This window comes from Saccoglossus kowalevskii, chromosome 20 (assembly GCF_978046115.1).
Source record: "Saccoglossus kowalevskii chromosome 20, keSacKowa6.1, whole genome shotgun sequence".
NCBI classification, from domain to species: domain Eukaryota; kingdom Metazoa; phylum Hemichordata; class Enteropneusta; family Harrimaniidae; genus Saccoglossus; species Saccoglossus kowalevskii.
The window spans coordinates 4,716,510-4,733,194 of NC_140660.1; positions in this window are offsets into that span (position 1 = coordinate 4,716,510).

A 16,685-nucleotide genomic window follows, 5' to 3' on the forward strand; every position below is an offset into this window, starting at 1 on the left:
TGACTTTAAACACATGATGCATTTTGTTGACATTTCAGTTGAACAAACATAGAATGTACACTTATACACTCATGTGACTGCACTCAAGTCACTGAGTAAACTCTCATTTTGTGCTTGAAACAGTCGCATTAAGGTTGAACACTTAAATCAGTTTAAAGTAGAAGCCTATAAACTTATAAACGCAAATACCCAGAATTTATTCATTTTGCAATATAGTGTACCTACCAGTAAATATAAGGATATTTATAAAAAAAAAAAAAAAAAGTCTCCAGCCTAATTTTCAAGAAAATATTGCGGCCATATTGTCAGTACATTTGTATTACAATGTATAATGTTTTTGCTATGGCTTCCTATGGCAGAGATATTATGCCATATCTCAGATTGTAGGCCAGTAGAAATCATATATTGTTAATGATTGGCCACTTTGTTGATCTAAATTAAATCTAGGTGTCAAAAAAACCTGTTTTCTTCAACATTGAGAAGTCATCAGCCTTATAGCGTCACAGAAATACAGGTTAGGTTTCTGATAATGATACAATCACAACCTGTATACCATTTATTTCAAAAACTACTCCAGTAAAATACAGCGGTAAAAAACAGAAATTTAATTGCACACGAGCAGAAGTTAAAAAAACACTGATTGGTCAATAACAACCATGTGCGAACGTAGATCGACCCTAATTAACATAATTTATGCATTACATTTGGATAACAGCTGTATTACTGTAATGTTGAATATAGCGATAAAAACCCAAAATTAATAACAATATTAATGTTCGTGACAAGCCTAATTTACAAGAAAATGATGGTTGTATTTTAGTGCTGGCCATTTTGTCAGTATTTTGCCTTTTACCAAAGGTTCCTATGGCAGAGATGTTATGCCATATCTCAAATTGTAGGCCAGTAGAAATCATATATTGTGAATGATGGGCCATTTTGTTGACCTAAATTATTTCGAAAATCTGGGTTTTAAATCTGGGTGTCAAAAAAAGCATGTTTCCTTCAACATTGAGTTTTATGGAGTCGTTCTAAAATAGCAATTATTATAAAATATTAGGAAAAGTTTCTCAAAATACATAACAGTAACACACAAATAATGCTATTTCATAGGAGCAAGGAACAATAGCTCGAGTGCATAATATTACATAATAAACCAATTCACATTGTCATGTGATTTATGACCAACTTTCTCAAAAATTAAGAGTTGGCTTCTACCTTTTCCAGTGTTTTGCTATTTTTCCAGTGGGGGGGGGGGGGATTGTTGACAATGGGTGATTCATAGTAAGTAGACACAGCCCTAGGAGACGACGGTGGAATGCAGTGCTTTCTGCTTAACAAATACCTACATTTCAATTCTTTTAATTGAGCACGCATAATTAGATAATAAAATTTAAAATGTCAGTTCATTTCCTGGTCACTGACCTATGTTAGGAGAATGCGGTTGTTGCATCTTTCAATTTAAAAGTTTTGTGTCATATTTCTTTCAAACGAAATGACGGCCCAACATTTTGCCTATACCGTATTTGTTCCATTAGAAGCGCATTTTGCACTTGGATAAATAACCTTTTCACCACCAGACTTTCTCGTCCCAATTATTCTGCCTTTTTTTTATATTCTTTAAATTTTCCTCGAAATGAATCCTAATTTTGGATCCAACAGACAAAATTTGAGTAAATTTTCAGTTTTTACTAAAATAAATTTGGCTATTTTTTGTCCCAATCTTCTGAAGGAAAGTGCAGACTAAAAACAGGATTATTTTTGTGAATTTGTGATGAAAAAAAGAAACTGGTGGCGAAAAGATTAAAGTATGACTTATTTTGACCAAAGATATACTTCTGTCATTTCCATAAGTTTATGCTAATGGTTCAAATATGGTATTTTTTTGTAAAATTTTGGACATTTTTTTGACATAATTTCCTCTTGGCTACAGCTCTTGATATATATTTTAGAAAAAATGTGAAAACAATTTATGCAGGTTTTGTTTTGTGAATGAAGACAACAGTTGACATCGATGCTCAGTGGATTCATGTTATTTGGACACAGAGAAGTAAGAAGTGACTTTAGGGTAGTGTCAGGTTTTGGTGGTGGTGGGAGGTGGGGTCCAGGTCTTGTAAAAGTAAAATCAACGAATGTCCTACACCAGCCCTTAATTGATAAACAGGAGAAACCATTTTGACTATTAAATGAACAATTTAACGAGATTACAGTAGAAACTGATTGATTAGTTTAGAGTACATCCTGGAATGTGCAAACTTTTTATGAATATAAATTGTAATACTGTAAAATACTTTATTTTCTCTTTGAATTAATTTTCGCTATTTTCTCTGAAGGAATGATTCAGTGAAAATAAAATCCAGCAAGTATAACTTATATATTTTACATTCCACTCATTGAAAATCAGTGAAAATAAATTCCATACAAAACACCCCAAAACACTTTTCAGCTAAAATTAATTCCAGCTAAAATAATGTATTTCACAGTACCTCAGGTCACTTTCTTGACCTTTGAATGTCACATCCTGGTACATTCATTAGTATCAAAATCAAAAATGATTTTTTTTATTGATATTTCAGCAAAATTTCATGGACTTGATTTCTTTTTTGTCTACTTGAGTAAAATACTTCTGTTAGGAGCAAAAAAAACCATTAAAATGACCTACTGTGAAATACTTTATTTTGGCTGGAATTAATTTTCCCTGTAAAGACTTTATGGGTGTTTTGTATGGAATTTATTTTCACTGATTTTTGACAAGTTGAATATAAAGTATAGGAAAAAAGGTATAATCGCTGGATTTTATTTTCACTGAATCATTCCTTCAGCGAAAATAGCGAAAAATTAATTCCAAGCGAAAATAAAGTATTTTACAGTAATTGTCCAAGTTTGTGATGATGTCATACTAACAAAAGTACCAGGATGTGTGACCTTTAGGGGGTCATGAAAGTGGACTATAAAAATGAAATAAATAGGATAATTTTCACGTATTATCTTATATGAATATAAGGTTATTACGAGGATACCGAAAAGTATGCACGAAGACAGTACAGTGAGAGTATCCACCGACGCGCAGCAGAGGTTGATGCAGTGGCGTACTGTGCGAATGCGTTTATGTTTACCCAATCAAACTTTTACAAGTTTTGTGTGACGCCATTGATCAGAGCAGGTTCCAATTATGGAATAAACTCCTTAACACAGATCACTGTACAGCCTTACATGCTACAACCTTTTCACCACCAGTTCTCTCTTTATCTCACAAATTGACAAAATAGTCCCGTTTGTCTGCACTATCTTTCAAAAGATTTGCACAAAAATACCAAATCTTTTGAGTAAAAAATAAAAATTGATTCAAATTTTGTCTTCTGGCTCCAAAATTAAGGCTCATTTCCAGAAGTATTACAGAATTTTAGAAAAAAGTACAGAATAATTTGGGCAAGAAAGTCTGGTGGTGAAAATGTTAAATCAATACACAGACAATATAATCCCGAGTATATATTCTGTTTATTTACAAATCGTACTTCACACGTTACAGATAATACACTCACTAATAATCTGGAAATCTCAAACCAAATAGATTTGGAAGTCAGAACAATCATATAAGTTTACATAACATTAGGATAAAATAAAATACTAGTATCGAAGAAAAAAAAAATAAACGCAAATGAATATATATCATCCTACTGTAAACTGCTTTATTTTCACGAGCGAAAAATTTTCATGAATTCAGAGTACGTGAAAATCATGAAATTTGTAGCAATGACAATTTCTTTTGGGTCCTGTGACCTGAGTGCTATGACTTTCGCATCATGTCGTTGTCACAAAAGACAAAATATCCGGTAAGCGTCAAAATTACAAGCAGTGAAACATAAGCAGTTTACAGTACACAGCGTTGGAACCAATGGCTTTACAGCGACTTAAAAGTGTATTTTTCATCATTTTTTTCAATTCATGTAATTACGAGGTAAAATGACCTTTGTGTTATCAAGTACATACATTGTGAACATAGTTTAAAAGCATGAAAATGAATTCAAAAAAAACAAAAACATTTCAAGTTATTGGCATGCCATTATTACAACTATAATCTATGTGACCTGATAACAAATGTGCGTTCAATGAAGACAAATTTTTGACCAAACGTTTCGTCATTTGTGAAAGTTGTGTTATGACTCACCAACATACCAAAATGGCGGAAAGGTTTACTCATCTGGTATTAAAACAAAGGTCAGTTTGGCTTGATATTACACGCACTAAAGAAAAATATGTTAAAAGTGTTACTTGCGTCTCTTTAACAAATTATACCCATATGACTTTCGGACACTTCAAAGAAATGCAAACTCATACGAAACTATTTTTCGCACAAGAATAATTTTTTATAAAGCAAGTCAATTCAAACACAGTCAGCTGGCATGCAAGTGATAATCAAATAAATGTGACTAATCCCTTGGTAGATATTTACTATATGGGGGCAGCCATCTTGAATATGGTTTAAAAACCAATTCAGTCAAATAACAGATTTGTCAGATTCCTACAGAGAAAAAATACAAAACTTTCACACCCAAATGATCATATATAATTTTAAGCCCATATTTTTGTTTTTTTTTGGCGTGTAAAATCCCATGCATATGAACACCAGATTACACGAAGAACACTTTCCTGGGGTATTTGAAACCAAAATTATCATTTAAGACTAATTATTTTGTCACTAATTAGCTTCTTACCATTGACAGATAATTTTGGTTTCAAATAACCCAGGAAAGTGTTCCAGGTTTTTATGTCATTTTGTGTTCATATACAAAAGAATTTTTCAAACAAAAACAATGAATTCAGATGAATTTGTTGGCTTAATATTAATTACCCCAACAGATCATTTGATTGTGAATGCTTGGTATTTTTTTCCCTGATTTGTAGGAATCTGAAAACCTTGTTGTGCTTTCTTTAGTTTCAAGACATACTCAAGATGGCTGCCCCATATAGTAATATTGGTAAATTGATTGCATTTATTTTATTATCACTTGTACGCCAGCTGACTGTGTATTCAAAGTTACACACTGTAATTATTCATAAAGTGCTATTAGGATCTTGGGACTATTTAAGTATCACTATATTCGGTCTGAATTTGTATAAATCCTAAGAAATATCGCCCTCAATTGTCAACATGTCTAAATGCTAGCCATCAATTAGGCTACCCATTTTTGTATTCTAAGAGACACAATACATGTGAATTCACAAAGATTTGATTCTGATCTGAATTACTACCATCAACAGTAATTCAAATCCTTGTTTTTTTCTACATGTGAATTCACAAAGATTTGATTCTGATCTGAATTACTACCATCAACAGTAATTCAGATATTTGTTTTTTCTACATGTGAATTCACAAAGATTTGATTCTGTTTTGAATTACTACCATCAACAGTTATTCAGATATTTGTTTTTTCTACATGTGAATTCACAAAGATTTGATTTTGTTTTGAATTACTGCCATCAGCAGTTATTCAGATATTTGTTTTTTCTACATGTGAATTCACAAAGATTTGATTCTGATTTGAATTACTGCCATCAGCAGTAATTCAGATATTTGTTTTTTCTACATGTGAATTCACAAAGATTTGATTCTGTTTTGAATTACTGCCATCAACAGTTATTCAGATATTTGTTTTTTCTACAAGTGAAATCACAAAGATTTGATTCTGATCTGAATTACTACCATCAACAGTAATTCAAATCCTTGTTTTTTTCTACATGTGAATTCACAAAGATTTGATTCTGATCTGAATTACTACCATCAACAGTAATTCAAATCCTTGTTTATTTCTACATGTGAATTCACAAAGATTTGATTCTGATCTGAATTACTACCATCAACAGTAATTCAAATCCTTGTTTTTTTTCTACATGTGAATTTACAAAGATTTGATTCTGATTTGAATTACTGCCATCAACAGTAATTCAAATCCTTGTTTTTTCTACATGTGAATTCACAAAGATTTGATTCTGTTTTGAATTACTACCATCAACAGTTATTCAGATATTTGTTTTTTCTACATGTGAATTCACAAAGATTTGATTCTGATCTGAATTACTGCCATCAGCAGTAATTCAGATATTTGTTTTTTCTACATGTGAATTCATAAAGATTTGATTCTGTTTTGAATTACTGCCATCAACAGTTATTCAGATATTTGTTTTTTCTACATGTGAATTCACAAAGATTTGATTCTGATTTGAATTACTGCCATCAGCAGTAATTCAGATATTTGTTTTTTCTACATGTGAATTCACAAAGATTTGATTCTGTTTTGAATTACTGCCATCAACAGTTATTCAGATATTTGTTTTTTCTACATGTGAATTCACAAAGATTTGATTCTGATCTGAATTACTACCATCAACAGTAATTCAAATCCTTGTTTTTTTCTACATGTGAATTCACAAAGATTTGATTCTGATCTGAATTACTACCATCAACAGTAATTCAAATCCTTGTTTTTTTCTACATGTGAATTCACAAAGATTTGATTCTGATCTGAATTACTACCATCAACAGTAATTCAAATCCTTGTTTTTTTTTCTACATGTGAATTTACAAAGATTTGATTCTGATTTGAATTACTGCCATCAACAGTAATTCAAATCCTTGTTTTTTTCTACATGTGAATTCACAAAGATTTGATTCTGATTTGAATTACTGCCATCAACAGTAATTCAGATATTTGTTTTCTCTTTTCTACATACGAGTTCACAAAGATTTGATTCTGATTTGAATTACTTTCACCAGCAGTAATTCAAATTCTTCTTTTCTTTTCTCTGGCAATGCTCACAAATTCAGACTATCCCATACTTCACATAATAGTCCAAAGAACCCAATAAGTGCAACTTTAAAACAACAAAGTCAAAATGACTTTGATCTAATTTCATTCTTATGTAAGCCCGAAACTCATATAGGTAAATTTATATCAGCAAAATAGTTTACAATATTATTCGACACAGGTCTTCCCAGAATGCCACAGAACGTCATCAATAACGAAAAGGAATAACATTTTACAGGGAAACACTGAGTCATGTGCCATTGGATCCAAACATCAATTCTCACTTCAAATCACTAAAATTAAAATATATAAAATAACTCACCCTGACGATGTTACTCCACTACTCACTTGTAAATAGTATAATCATGTCTGAAGAAATAACTGGTCAAACCATTTGGGGAGAGGTGCGGTGGAGTGGGGTGGGGTGAGGTGCAAGAAAAAATAAACATAATTGTAAAACCATAATCCAAGTATTTATGAACATTACTGGAAAACAGAAAAAATAATATTTATTAGTTATAGATAATTTAATAAAAATCTAAAAGGATATGCAAATTTTGCGATTCAACGCATTCCCAAAAATTATGCATAAAACAAAGTATGTAGACAACAACGTATTCTCGGGGGCGGAGCTACATCATAGAATGTTCTACGTTTCTATCACATGCACCACTGTACCATGTACATGTATTTCTATGGGCTCTGCACGAGCTGCTGTGGAACGCCGGTCGAAGAGCCGGTAAAAACAGCACAAACTGAAGTTCAATTTAAACGCGAACAACAAAATATATAGATATATGTTGCACACGTAGGGGTTATCTCAAATCCAGTTTTCTGAGTTTTTCGGCCTCTCAAGATGGTTGCCAGACGGTGAAAATCCCTGGATGTTCGCTCCCGAGAATACAACGAAAGTTTTTGAAAAATATTGTTATGCATATAAATTATACATATTACCACTTGTGACATTTGTTGACAGTTGTCAATATCTGAAACCTGATATTTTGCAGGTTATTGAATATCATAAACACTATGTAAATTATTATACATATTATGTAGCATTTGATGCTTCTCTGTTCGAGAATACAGCACTATCACACCATGAGGCATTATCAAACGATTAGGGGATAAGCCTGATATTAAAGGTCAGTACATTACAATTTATGCGTAAATTAATTAACATCCAAGCTGACATTTCCTTTGCATAAAAACTTAAAGCAGTCTTAAAGCGGGTATAATTGTCAACTTATTCTTAGTAGTATTTACCAATGTTATTAATATAGGATAAATTTAGACGATTACTCTGCACAGCAATCTAAGTTAGTTCAAGCCAAGCTTGCTAAATGTTAAACTATAATCAAACCAAACTCTATTCACTCAAATATAACACTTAATTAACAGTCAATATTGGCAAAATTAATAAAATATGTAAATATGAAGTAATATGACATAAGCAAAACAACTAAAGAATAAACTAATAAAAACAAAAAGTTTTGATTAATAAAGTTGATTTCTTCATATATGTGGTTAGTTTTACTATTTGTAAATTTTGTAAAAACCAATGCATTTTAATTTGTAACAATTTTTAGAAGACCCATAACAGGAGGAAACTGTGGATAATATATTCGTAATCCATTCCTTTGATTATTGGTTTAAAGAGCCTTATCAAATTTTAATTTTTACTTCTGAAAAACTGTAATTAATGTTTCACCATTTTCAAAAAAGTGATAAATTGAAAATAGATATTGGAACATGCAAAAGCTGAAGATAAACATTGACTGAATATTACTTTTTCATAATTTTTGACATTTATTGTAGGTTTATAACTGTATATGGCCACCAAAAGAAAGAAAATATGAATTTAGTTCAATGCTGAATTAAAACAAAAACAAATCAAAGAAAGCTTAGAAAGAACTCCCATGTGCTGAGAGTATTGGAGACACATTAAATATAATTCGAAATTACTTAGCTGAAAACTAATTATGCAAATCAGAAAATTAATATGACCAGATTTGAGTGTAAAACTAATGAGGTCTGCGCAATGTAACAGAAAATCTATGTCTCCAAGTTTAATTGAAATGTGATTAGAACCACAAAATTATGAATTATTATGCTTATTAGGGAATTAATATGAACAGATTTTTACCCCAAACTAATTAGGTTTGTACATTGTCCTAGAGCATCTTTGTACTAAGTTTCATTGAAATGGAATAATTAGTACTGTGAAAACTCCAAAATTTCGACCCCTCTAAAAATTCGATCGCCTATTTATTTGCCGGGTTTCGGTGTTTTATTTACCTCCAAATTTTCGACTCCACTAAAAATTGTCGACTCATTCTTATTCGAAAATTGCGACCAGTTTTAGTTTTCCCCCAAACAAAAAAAAAACGATGTGAGCGTTCAAACGGGACCTTCCTCGAAGGCATGAATCCGGGTTTCTGATTGACTGAGAGATTTTTATTTTATTGGTAACGAAAATATATTCTAAATAAACGAAGTTTCAAATAAAAACGAACACAAAAATCTCGGCATGCTGCGTTTCTGAATTGTTGATTATTACTGTACTCAGTAGTGATTATAATAATGTACACAAAATAAATTTGTTGAATGGTTATGAAATACAAACAAGCAGCCTATCGGCTGAGATAGCTCCGCTGTTAGCAATGCACATTTCAATTAAAGAACTGAAGACATGATTAGAAAATGAACAATATGAATAGTATCAAAGCAATCAGACTTACAGTTTTTAACAAGAAGTCGAAAATATCACTTTTTACCAAAAAATTACAAAAATATTCACCAAAATAAATTAATTAGAGAATTGAAGATATCATCACAAAACGAACAAATCTGAGAGAGGTCCACATGTAGTACCTATATATGTAATATCAAAGCAATCGGACTTACAGTTTTCAACAAGAAGTCGAAAATATCACTTTTTACCAAAAATGACAAAAATATTCACCAAAATTAGAGAACTGAAGATATCATCACAAAATGAACAAATCTGAGAAAGGTCTACATGTAGTATCTATATATGTAATATCAAAGCAATTGAACTATTGGTTTTTACCAAGAAGTCGAAAATATCACTTTTTACCAAAAATTACAAAAATATTCACCAAAATTAGAGAATTGAAGATATCATCATAAAATAAACAAATCTGAGAGAGGTCCACATGTAGTACCTATATATGTAATATCAAAGCAATCGGACTTGCGGTTTTTAACAAGAAGTCGAAAATATCACTTTTTACCAAAAATGACAAAAATATTCACCAAAATTAGAGAATTGAAGATATCATCACGAAATGAACAAATCTGAGAGAGGTCCACATGTAGTACCTATATATGTAGTATCAAAGCAATTAGACTTGCGGTTTTTAACAAGAAGTCGAAAATATCACTTTTTACCAAAAATGACAAAAATATTCACCAAAATTAGAGAATTAAAGATATCATTACAAAATGAACAAATCTGAGAGAGGTCCACATGTAGTACCTATATATGTATTATCAAAGCATTTGCACTTGCGGTTTTTAACAAGAAGTCGAAAATATCCCTTTTTACCAAAAATGACAAAAATATTCACCAAAATTAGAGAATTGAAGATATCAACATGAAATGAACAAACCTAAGAGAGGTCTACCCAAGGTACATATACACCAAGTATCAAAGCATTCAGGCTTGTAGTTTTCAAGAAGACGTCGAAAAAGTAAAACATTGACACGGACGACGACGACGGACGACGACGGACAATCACTCATATGATAAGCTCCGCTCGACAAAGTCGACAGCGGAGCTAATAAAAGTCAACTTAGTTTCATCGTAAGCGAATGATTCCGGTCTCGTATAAACGTTTGATGCTGTAGGATATCCGCCATGTTCTCTTAGGTCAAATCGCTAATTAACCAATCAAAAAGCTGGATGATGCCAACGTGTTCAAATTACCATAGCTTATTTAAATATGTTAATGTTATTGAACGCAATGCGGAAGAGATTGATGTTGTAGTACGATATTTTGGCTTGGATTTTGATGCGACAACGACATGATTTTTTTTAAATAAAAAAATTAGTTGTTTTTAAAAAATAAACTGGTCATCTGAAGAATAATTTAACATTGTTCACAGTGATAACAGCTCATTCTCGAAAGGAAGCTTACCCGCTCACGCTAGTCACGATAAAAATCATACACGTGTACTCTTGAATAGACAGACGTCAATGACTACGGTAAAACTTACTCTATTTTAGCCGGCAGGATTGATTGAAATGTCCGAAAAATGACGCCAAAATACACCTTAAAAGTCCCATTTTATTTTCTTAAATCCCATTTTATTTTTTATTCCAAGGGCGAATTTACGGCAGAATTTGGTCCCTCAAATAAGGGACACGTGAGCTTTGATTCTAACCGGATACATTGCACTGGGTCGAGGAGATAGTTTGCTAAACTTCCATGTATCTTTTGTCCAATGGGTACCTGTACTTCGAACATTCGCAAGTTTTCGCAGGTAGTGCGAGACAGTTTTATCTTTTGACCTATTAGTTTTGTGCTGACCTCTTCTCCGCGTCTTGATGTTTTGTTTTGCTTGTCATAATACTCACTGATTGATGACTTTGTTTAGATTTTGAGTTACAACTCGGCCACGACCTTTGCTTTTACCGTGAAACATGAGGAAGTTTACGTCAATTGACGGACATTGCATTTTTTAAAAACTAATGAAGCACACTGTCTATCATCCCCATTTTTTCATTTGCTGATTTCTATTCTGAAAAATTCGACCGTCCGAAAATGCACCTTAATTTTGACTCTAAAAACACGTCACATTTCTAACACCAATTATTTAAAACCGGTCGAAATTTTGGAGTTTTTACGGTACTTTAGATATCAGTGTGAAAGCTTAAAATTGGTTAATTGTGCAAATTAGGTAATTAATATGTACAGATTATTCAGGTCTGTCTATTGTCCTACAGCATCCATGTACATTCATTGATATGTGATGTATAGTACCTGAGATATCAGTGTGAAAGTTGGTTAATTATGCAAATTAGGTGATTAATATGCACAAATATTTACCGGAAACTAATTGGGTCTGCATAATTCTAGATTCATTGAAATGTGATGATTAGTACTTTAGATATCAGTAGAAAAGCTGAAAATTAATTATGCAAATTAGGTAATTAATATGCACAATTATTTACCCTAAGACTAATCAGGTCTCTGCATAGTCCTAAAGGATCTATGTACCAAGTTTCATTGAAATGCGATGATTAGTTCTTGAGATACCCATGGAAAAGCTGAAAATTAACTATTTATGCAAATTAGGTGATTAATATGCACAAATATTTATTGAAAACAATCAATCTCTGCATAATCCTTGAGTATGTAAGTACCAAGTTTCATTGAAATGTAATGCTAACTACTTATATCAAATGCTGAAAATTAATTAATTATGCAAATTAGGTAATTAATATGTACTGATATTACCATAAAAACTATCAGGTCTGTGCAGTGTCGTATGACATCTATGTACCAAGTTTCATTGAAATGTGATGATTAGTACTTGAGATATCAGTGGAAAAACCGAAAATTGACTAATCATTATGCAAATTAGGTAATTAGTATCCACGGATTATTACCAAAAACTAATCAAAACCTAGCATTAGTTCAGAGCATCTATGTACCAAGTTTCATCAAAATCCAATGAGTGGTTGTTTAGATATCAGTGGAACAGTCATGGAACCACTAAAAAATAGCTAATTATCATGCAAATTAGGTAATTAATATGCACGGATTTTTACCAAAAATTAATCAAATCTGCGCATATGTTCAGAGCATCTATGTACCAAGTTTCATCAAAATCCAATGAGTGGTTCTTTAGATATCAGTGGAACAGTCATAGAACAGCTAAAAATTAGCTAATTATCATGCAAATTAGGTAATTAACGAGCATGGATTTTTACCAAAACCTAATCAAATCTGCGCATTGGCCCAGAGCATCTATGCACCAAGTTTCATCAAAAACCGATGTATGGTTCTTGAGATAGCAGTGGAACAGTCGGACACACATACACACATACACACACACATACACACATACACACATACACACATACAGACACACTAACTGCAAAGACTCCCATTTTGTGCTTCGCACATGGGAGTCAAAAACCATAAATTCAGTTGCTATATTTTCTTGATATAGGCACAAAATTGATTAAAATTGATTATAATAATTTTTCTGGATGTTGAAATGATTAACTGATTCGCAAATGTTAAGTCATGAATAAAAGCAAACTCAAATAAAGATATAATAGAATTCAGACATGTTTTGAATTCCAATTCAATTCCATTGGTTGTCCTATCAATAATGAGATAAATTTAGTGGAAAATAACAATTGGCAGGCAAAATCACACTCTCCCTGGTCAAACTAGTGGGGGCGCTCCATGGCGACTACCTAGCTTAGTGATAAAAGACTGTGAAGGAGAACAGCAAAAGCATGGTGACTACCTAGCTTAGTGACAACAGACTGTGAAGGAGAATAGCAAAAGAAATAATTTATGTTGAGGTGAACATTTCACTAGAAATCACATTTTTTTAAAGTCTGCACGAAAACAAAAAAAATCGAGAAGAGAAAATAAGTTGCATGTCAAAAGCAAAAATCTAGAGTAAGCTGTGAAAACGAAATTTTTTTTCACGAGTCATCAAATTATATACGAGTTGGAAACATTTCCAAAGTGAAGAAAATTTAAATTTAAAAAAAATTAAATTTAAATTTTCTTCACTTTGATTTATTCTCGTTCAAAATGAGTCTGCACGTGGTCTTCAAACGCGTCCTGATCACACGAGTCTTTCGGGAACTGTTTGCGACACATCGGACATACTCATCCAAAGTGACCCTGTACGTGCTGCTCAAATGTATCAGAAGGACACGAAGGAGGAAAGAGAAGATTGCATTCTGGGCACCATATAGCAACCCTGTCAGCGGAAAATTCTTGCGCATCGTGGAATTCAGTAGCAACGTCATCTCTAAAAGATAATAAAGACAATAATTAATGGATCAGTCCGGTTTTCAAGACATCTTGGTGGCAACTAGATTTCTCAAGTTCATCTGATTTTTTTGAAATTTGAAACTTCACAATATTATACAAATAGCACTAACAACAATAAAATTTGCCGAAACTTATCAACACTCGTTCAAATGTTCAAAAGCCAAATTTTCCCCTAAACGTGGTAAGCTATGTCACCAACATTGCCATGTTCAAGGTTTGGACGTTACATGTGAACACTTTTCAATGTTTTTCTTGGCTGCAGAAGCACTACAGAGCATGACAAAAATAGAAACCTGTCAATATAATTTCATGATTATAGTATAATTAATGTGCCAAACAATGGTAAACATGGTAAAAGCACACATGTACATGTACGTTGAAATTGACAACTCATTGCACGCTAACGTAGAAATCGACAACCCCCTGCACATGTTAAGGCTGTACAAGGGCAATGGGACGAAACCTTTTTAAAACGAATGAGAATTAGGATGAAAATAAATTGGGACGAATGTGTTTGGATGAATATGAATTGGGAAAAATTGACTGTGAATTCTCGGATATCCTCATAATAAACTGAAGCCAAACAAAATAAGAGAGGTCAGAAATACTTTTTCATAAAATTAGAAGTTTAGAACTGTTTCAGCATTACCAATTTTTTGACTCCACCACTTTTGTGTTTGGGTCTATGGCAGTAATATGTAAAAGTTTGATAACCACTTTTCTTATTTACGAAGTAAGTTACAAGTAAGTTTTAAATCTCCAAGGATTACTAATGCATCTTACTGATGAGTTAGAAATTTGTACCTTTCTTCTGGAACGTGCCCGTTAACTTGTATTGTGACCGTTTCTTGTGGAGTCACAGCGTCGGGTTCATCATACACATCACTGTCACTCTGATCAGCTGTATCAGCAGCGGTACGTGTTTCGTTCTTGACAGCAGCTAGTTTGGCTTGTGGTAATACAGTCGGACGCATTGGTGGCAGTAAGGGAGCGGATGTCGCTGCAGCTCCAAAGCACTCTGGTAGCAGGTCTGGTGTTGTTGGTGGCACCATTGGCATCACGTAACCAGGGCGTGGGCGCGGTGGTGGGATTGGTGGTGGGATCGATCGGGGACTGTGCATATTGTAGTGGATTCCCCTAGTTACTACTTCGTGTTGTCTACCTAACTCTCTTGCTTCGTCAACATACGGGTTTATAAACATGTTTTCAAAAGGATTGGCTGCTGGGGCGTTGTTGTTATTGATGCTTTCTGGCATTCTCAGTGACATGTTAGAATTCTCAACCTGTTTTAGCAGACTCACATATGCTTCATCTTTGTCTTGTTTTTCTTTAATTTCTCTCTTCAATTCTTCTCTCAGAAGCATTGTCTCTTCCTGATGAAATACAAGAAATTAACAAAAATGTATTAATTAACAACAAAATAATTAAGCTGCACCATTCAGTCTCACCAGTCAGATCTGAGGGGTCATTGCCCTTATGACTTAGCTGTGTGGTGTGGATCAGCTTGAACGGGCTTTATGCTCTCTGTACATAATAAGTTTGGTTATTAAGCATACATGTCAGGTGGCCGAGGGGGGAGACATGCTGTGACGTGAAGCTAGGTGATTAGGTGCTGTATATGAGCATCGGTTGGAGTCACATAGTATTAACCCTTCCATATAGATGATGTCATTAACTAATGCCACACATTGCTGTCTGCTGATATTTCAAGGGGAACCTGGAAAACCCACGGATTGTACCAATGAATTATGGGACACTATTGTTTATGTTGTTTACTATGTTAATCTATCTTTTGTTATCCGTTTTGTAATTTTAATCCAGAAAGCAAATTTGGTGTGAGCTTAGGCTTAAATAGAGAAGCCCAAGATGTATATTGCTTTTTGGTCCAGATTGGTGTGTCCTCTGGGTCCAGAGTGGTGTGTCCTCTGGGTCCAGAGTGGTGTGTCCTCTGGGTCCAGAGTGGTGTGTCCTCTGGGTCCAGAGTGGTGTGTCCTCTGGGTCCAGAGTGGTGTGTCCTATGGGTGCAGAGTGGTGTGTCCTCTGAGTCCAGAGTGGTGTGTCCTCTGGGTCCAGAGTGGTGTGTCCTCTGGGTCCATAGTGGTATGTCCTCTGGGTCCAGAGTGGTGTGTCCTCTGGCTCCAGATTGGTGTGTCCTCTGGGTCCAGAGTGGTGTGTCCTCTGGGTCCAGAGTGGTGTGTCCTCTGGGTCCAGAGTGGTGTGTCCTCTGTGTTCAGAGTGGTGTGTCCTCTGGGTCCAGAGTGGTGTGTCCTCTGGGTCCAGAGTGGTGTGTCCTCTGGGTGCAGAGTGGTGTGTCCTATGGGTCCAGAGTGGTGTGTCCTCTGGGTCCAGAGTGGTGTGTCCTCTGGGTGCAGAGTGGTGTGTCCTCTGGGTCCAGAGTGGTGTGTCCTATGGGTGCAGAGTGGTGTGTCCTCTGGGTCCAGAGTGGTGTGTCCTCTGGGTCCAGAGTGGTGTGTCCTCTGGGTGCAGAGTGGTGTGTCCTATGGGTCCAGAGTGGTGTGTCCTCTGGGTCCAGAGTGGTGTGTCCTCTGGGTGCAGAGTGGTGTGTCCTCTGGGTCCAGAGTGGTGTGTCCTATGGGTCCAGAGTGGTGTGTCCTCTGGGTCCAGAGTGGTGTGTCCTCTGGGTGCAGAGTGGTGTGTCCTCTGGGTCCAGAGTGGTGTGTCCTCTGGAGTGGTGTGCGATGCAACTAATTATGCTAATTTCCATGATGCAACAGGTGATCTTACTAAAGGTTTTGAAAATGAAATTTGATAAAATGAAATTTGATAAAATGAAATTCACTTTATAAACAAAGAAAGCCTCAAAATAAGAAAT